The 6,871-nt window shown below is 49.5% G+C and overlaps 1 pseudogene; it reads right to left on the bottom strand.

The window, feature by feature from the left end:
* Nucleotides 1-5,703: 5,703 nt before the first annotated feature.
* Nucleotides 5,704-6,442, bottom strand: LOC137161210 (olfactory receptor 11A1-like; annotated as a pseudogene).
* Between the last annotated feature and the right edge of the window lie 429 nt (nt 6,443-6,871).

Below are 6,871 nucleotides of genomic sequence, written 5' to 3'. Positions count from 1 at the left end.
CACGCAGGGAGATAGTCAGGAATGGCTATGCCAGGCCATAGCACTGCTGGAAAGGATCTGCAGGTTATGGTGGGTCACGGATGGAATACGAATCATCAATGTGATGCAGTTGTGAAAAAGGGCTGTATGAACAGGTGTGTTGTATGTAAGACACAGGAGGTAATTGTCCCGCTCTACTTGGCCCTGAGGAGGTCTCCACTGGAGTCTTCTGTCCAGTTCCAGATTCCCCACTTTAGTAAAGAGGTGGACAAATTAGAGAGATCCCAGAGGAGAGCAACAACAACGGAAAAGGTTTAGAAAACATGATCTCTGAGGGAAGGCTAAAAAACTGAGTATTGTTAGTCTGGGGAACAATTACAAGTGGACATGGTGGAGCAGACATTTCTCCAGACTAAGACTCTGGACGGTTGGTTTCTAGGCTATTCTCTGCCACTCGCCCACTCAGCAACTCTGGGCAGGTAACTGCACCTCATTCTGCTTTAGTTTCCCCAGTTGTAACATGAGGATGAGGATGTTACAGGCACCATTTTGGCAGTTGGGGGTTTGTCTGTTTGAGTGATTGATTGGATCCAGGTGGGGCTAATTGCAGGGGCGGGGCTTTGAGGGGTAAGTGCAGGGGCAGGGCAACTGCCCCAGCCTTATAAAAGGCAGCCAGCTGCGAACCAGCTGAGCAGCGAACAGAGGGGCGGCTAACAGAAGGAAAAGGAGGGAGTTTGCCTGGGGGTTTGCCTGTGGAGAGAGCCCAGTGCAGGTTTTTGCTTTTCAGACATTGCTGAGCAGGAAATTGAGCACCTGAGGAGGCTCTCAGAGCAGAGATATGGAGATGGAGCGATCTGTTGTTGTAACCTGCACTGGGTGTGCTATGTTTGTCTTCCTCCCACAGGACAGAGATGACTTCATCTGTACCAAGTGCAGGCTGGTTTCCTTATTGGAAGAGAAGGTTAAAGGACTAGAGACCCAAATGTCAACCCTGCATTGCATTACAGGAAATGATGTCGTGCTCCATCAGGTACAGGCAGAGCGTAAGGAAGATTCAGAGAAGGCCGGGCAGGCGAAAACCAAGAACGGGGAAGAAAATTGGCAGCATGTGACCTCCCGAAGAAAGAGAACCCATGTGCCCACCATGCAGATAGAAGTAAGGAATCGTTTTCATCCTCTGTGCACAAGTACTAAGGCAGAGAATGATTTGGAGGACCCTTCGGAGGGAATGGATCATCAGGAGACCCGTTTGATCAGAAGGCAAGAGATGCATTCTCCTAGGGACGGGGGTTCCACGATCACCATTCCAAAGAGGAAGAGAAGGGTGATGGTGGTCGGGGACTCCCTCCTAAGGGGGACGGAGTCATCCATCTGCCGTCCGGACTGGGAAAATAGAGAAGTGTGCTGCTTGCCTGGAGCTCGGATCAGGGATGTGACGGAGAGACTGCCAAAACTTATCAAGTCCTCAGACCGCTACCCCTTCCTGCTCCTCCATGTGGGTACCAATGACACTGCCAAGTACCATCTTGAGCGGATCACTGCAGACTATGTGGCTCTGGGAAAAGAGATAAAGGAGTTTGAAGCACAAGTGGTGTTCTCGTCCATCCTCCCTGTTCAGGGAAAAGGCCCAGGTAGGGACAGTCGCATTGGGGAAGTAAATGCGTGGTTACGCAGGTGGTGTCGAAGGGAGGGCTTTGGATTCTTCGATCATGGAATGCTGTTCCAGGAAATAGATGAATCCCGTCCCTTCCTAGTAATCCTAACGAAGACAGGGAAGAGTATCTTCGCAGACAGGCTGGCTAACCTAGTGAGGAGGGCTTTAAACTAGTTTTGACGGGGGATGGGGACCTAAGCCCGAAGGTTAGTGGGGAAGAGGGACACCACAAGGAAGCAGAAGGAGGAGGGTGCAGCAGGGGAGGCCTCCCGATTGATACTGTGGAAATAGGCCACTCGGCTACTTATCTCAAGTGCCTGTACACAAATGCAAGAAGCCTGGGAAACAAGCAGGAAGAACTGGAAGTCTTGGCACAGTCAAGAAACTACGACATGATTGGAATAACAGACTTGGTGGAATAACTCTCACGATTGGAGCGCTGTCATGGATGGGTATAAACTGTTCAGGAAGGACAGGCGGGGGCGAAAGGGGGGAGGAGTTGCACTGTATGTAAGAGAGCACTATGACTGCTCTGAGCTCCAGTATGAAACTGGAGATAAGTCAGTTGAGTGTCTCTGGGTTAAGCTTAGAAGCAAGAACAATAAGCGTGATGTCCTGGTGGGTGTCTGTTATAGACCACCAGACCAGGAGGATGAGGCTTTCTTTGCTCAACTAGGGAAAGTTTCCAGTTCACAGGGCCTGATTCTCATGGGAGACTTCAATCACCCTGACATCTGCTGGGAGAGCAATACAGCAGAGCACAAACAATCCAGGAAGTTTTTGGAGAGTGTTGCAGACAATTTCCTGGTGCAAGTGCTGGAGCAACCAACTAGGGGCCGTGCTTTTCTTGACCTGCTGCTCACAAACAGGGAAGATTTGGTAGGGGAAGTAGAAGTGGGTGGCAACCTAGGCAGCAGTGACCATGAGATGGTCGAGTTCAGGATCCTGACGAAAGGAAGGAAGGAGAGCAGCAGGATACGGACCATGGACTTCAGAAAAGCGGACTTTGACTCCCTCAGGGAACTGATGGGCAGGATTCCCTGGGAAGCTAATATAAGGGGGAAAGGAACCCAAGAGAGCTGGCTGTTTTTTAAAGAGACCTTATTGAGGGCACAAGAGCAAACCATCCCGATGTGCGGAAAGAATAGCAAATATGGTAGGCGTCCAGCTTGGCTTAACAAAGATGTCCTTGGCGAACTTAAACACAAAAAAGAAGCTTACAAGAAGTGGAAGCTTGGTCAGATGACTAAGGAGGATTATATAAACACTGCTCGAACGTGCAGGAATGAAATCAGGAAGGCCAAAGCGCAATTGGAGTTGCAGCTAGCAAGGGACGTGAAGGGGAACAAGAAGGGTTTCTACAGGCATGTTGCCAACAAGAGGAAGATTCGGGAAAGTGTGGGCCCCTTAGAGAAAGAGGGGGGCGACCTAGTGACAGAGGATGTGGAGAAAGCTGAGGTACTCAATGCCTTTTTTGCCTCTGTCTTCACAGACAAGATCAGCTCCCAGACTGCTGTACTGGGTGGCACAGAATGGGAAGGAGGCAAACATCCCACAGTGCTGAAGGAATGGGTCCAAGACTATTTAGAAGGATTGGACATTCACAAGTCCATGGGGCCGGATGCAATGCACCCGAGGGTGCTGAGGGAGTTGGCTGAGGTGATTTCAGAGCCATTGGCTATTATATTTGAAAGCTCGTGGCAACAGGGGGAGGTCCCTGAGGACTGGAAAAAAGCAAATCTAGTGCCCATCTTCAAAAAAGGGAGGAAAGAGGATCCAGGGAACTACAGACCGGTCAGCCTCACCTCAATCCCTGGAAAAATCATGGAGCAGGTCCTTAAGGAATCCATTTTAAGGCACTTGGAGGAGAGGAAGGTGATCAGGAACAGTCAACACGGATTCACTAAGGGAAAGTCATGCCTGACCAATCTGATTGCTTTCTATGATGAGGTGACTGGCTCTGTGGATGTAGGGAAGGCGGTGGATGTGATATACCTTGACTTCAGCAAAGCTTTTGATACTGTCTCGCACGGTATTCTTATCAGCAAGTTAAAGAAGTATGGGTTGGATGAATGGACTATAAAATGGATAGAGAACTGGCTAGAGCATAGGGCTCAACGTGTAGTGATCAATGGCTCCATGTCTAGCTGGCAACCGGTCACAAGTGGAGTTCCCCAGGGGTCAGTCCTGGGGCCGGTTTTGTTCAACATCTTTATTAATGATCTGGAGGATGGGGTAGATTGCACCCTCAGCAAGTTTGCGGACGACACTAAGCTGGGGGGAGTGGTAGATACCCTGGAGGGTAGGGATAGGATACAGAGTGACCTAAACAAACTGGAGGATTGGGCCAAAAGAAATCTAATGAGGTTCAAGAAGGACAAGTGCAGAGTCCTCCACTTAGGAAGGAAGAATCCCATGCACAGTTATAGACTGGGGACCGACGAGCTGGGCAGCAGCTCTGCAGAAAAGGACCTGGGGGTAACAGTGGATAAAAAGCTGGATATGAGTCAGCAGTGTGCCCTGGTTGTCAAGAAGGCTAATGGCATATTGGGCTGCATTAGGAGGGGCATTGCCAGCAGGTCACGGGAAGTGATTATTCCCCTCTATTCGGCATTGGTGAGGCCGCATTTAGAATACTGTGTCCAGTTTTGGGCCCCCCACTACAAAAAAGATGTGGACAATTTGGAGAGAGTGCAGCGGAGGGCAACCAAAATGATTAGGGGGCTGGAGCACAGGACTTATGAGGAGAGGCTGAGGGAACTGGGCTTGTTTAGTCTGCAAAAGAGAAGAGTGAGGGGGGATTTGATAGCGGCTTTTAACTACCTGAAAGGGGGTTCCAGGGAGGATGGGGCTAGGCTGTTCTCGGTGGTGGTAGATGACAGAACAAGGAGCAACGGTCTCAAGTTGCAGGGCGGGAGGTCTAGGTTGGACATTAGGAAAAAGTTTTTTACTAGGAGGGTGGTGAAGCACTGGAATGGGTTACCTAGGGAGGTGGTGGAATCTCCATCCTTAGAGGTTTTTAAGGTGAGGCTTGACAAAGCCCTGGTTGGGATGATATAGCTGAGGTTAGTCCTGCTTTGAGCAGGGGGTTGGACTAGATGACCTCCTGAGGTCCCTTCCAACTCTAATATTCTATAATTCTATGATTCTATGATTTAGGTCTAGGTCTGGAGTCACAAAGCTTCCACTTTGGGCACCTAAATCCCGAAATCCAGCCTCCCAGGATTCACAAAAACCCTGCTCAGCTGCCTGCGACCCTGTAGGTGCCTACGTTTTTGCAGCAAAAAGGCCATAACCTCTGTGTTTCTATCTCTAGCCATGCCCTCCGCAGCCTCACATCGGGCAGCTGGGCACAGACGCCGTAGAATGATGCAGGGACCTGGGGCAGGGAGACATTCCCTGCCTTGAATTGCATGCAGGGCCCGATCCAGCAGGCAAAGTGCCCAGATGCTTTTGAAAAATCCCACTGGGAATCCAAGTATTTTGAGAAACTGGCCCTATGTCACTGCTGAGAATGGGCCAGTGATAGGCTTGTGCTGGGCCTTAAGGGACAGGTTAGATGGTTTCCTTTAAATTCCTGTCCCTTTGGAAAGAAACCTGGGGATGAAATACACTACAAAAATCAAATGTTAATTACACAATTTCCTAACGCTGGAGACCCAGTCTGACTTTATACAAATATATGGTGGCAATGTAGGCACCATAGATGTATGTGTGTGTGTATCTAAGTCTCTCACAGGGACCAAATGCCCAGCTGAGTCTCTTTTGCCTGCACCGTTTCACTGAGCACAATTCCTCATCATTGACTGAACTCTGAGCAGCCACTATTTCAAATCTCCCACCAGCCCAGTCGCACCCAGCTGTGGCATCCGATAAAGGCCCTAACAAGAATGGGTCACAGGTTCCAAGAGTCTGTCCATCTCCACTTCCTCCTCTGGCTGTGACTCTAAGAGCATGAGAGAGAGTCAATAAGCGAGTGGAAAGAGCCTTAGATTAAAGCAGACATCGGTTTAGGCCCGAAACCAGCCCCTGGCATATCTATTTTATTTCAAGCTAAGGCACCTGGTTGGCTACCATTGTCCTAACATGAATTTCCTGCAAGCTTTCCTCAAGGCTCCCTTCACCTCTTTGTTTCTCAGGGTGTAGATGAGGGGATTGACCAGGGGAGTCAGGACCGTGTAGACGACAGAGAACATTCTTGAAGTCCCTCAGTGTGTGGGCTGTGGGGAACATGTAGGCAATTAGCAGAGTTCCATAATAAATGGACACCACGATGATGTGAGAGGAGCAGGTGGAAAAGGCTTTTTGCCTCCCGGTGGTGGAAGGGATTCTCAGGATGGTGGCGATGATGGAGCTGTAGGACATCACGGTCAGTAGGAATGGGACCAGTAAAAAAGGGAAGCTGAGTGTGAGAGACAACATTCCCATCAGCTTAGGATCATTGCAAGAGAGTTATATAAGGGGGATAAAATCGTAAGAGTAGTGGTCAATGCTATTGGGGCCACAGAAAGTTAACTGTGATATTGACACTGCTGTTATGCTACAAGCTAGGAAGCCACATACCCAAGAGCCACCTGCTAGCTGAAGGCAAGAGCTGCCATTCATACGGGCTGCATAGTGAAGTGTTTTGACTATGGCTAAATACTGATCGTAAGACATCACCGATAGGAGCAGGCATTCTGTGCCTGCCAGAGAACCGAAGAAATAATATTGTGTGATGCAGCCACTCACTGAGATGGTTCCATCCCCAGTCAGGAGACTGGCCAGCATCCTGGGCAGGATGGTGGAGGAGTAGCAGGTCTCCAAGCAGGACAAGTTCCCCAGGAAGAAGTACATGGGGGTGTGAAGATGCTGATCAGTCACAACTAGCACCATGATGAGGATGTTCCCAGCCATGGTCACCAAGTAGATGGTTAGAAACAGCAGGAAGAGAAAAACCTGCAGTTTAGGGATATTCCCAAATCCCAGGAGGATGAATTCTGTGATGGACATTTCATTTTTTCTCTCTGGACCTGCCATGAGATGTGTCTGGGGGAATGACATCAACTGTACTCTACAATGAGAATCAAATCCCACCAGTGTCAATAACTAGATTGAAGTTTAATATTCAAATGCTCCCTCTCTTGGAAGTCCCCACCCAAATGGTGTGTTGAGAACACAGGCGGGGGTGGTGGGATCCGCACAGGAGAGGTTGATGAAAAGGACGAGGCTGTAGGGTTATTCTCACTCTGCTTCCCT

The sequence above is a fragment of the Emydura macquarii genome, unplaced genomic scaffold, assembly GCF_026122565.2.
Source record: "Emydura macquarii macquarii isolate MOO-44397 ecotype Brisbane River unplaced genomic scaffold, CSIRO-AGI_Emac_v2 contig_2287, whole genome shotgun sequence".
NCBI lineage: Eukaryota > Metazoa > Chordata > Testudines > Chelidae > Emydura > Emydura macquarii.
The sequence above is the reverse complement of the archived record's forward strand: the minus strand, read 5'-3'. Positions and strand labels throughout refer to the sequence as shown.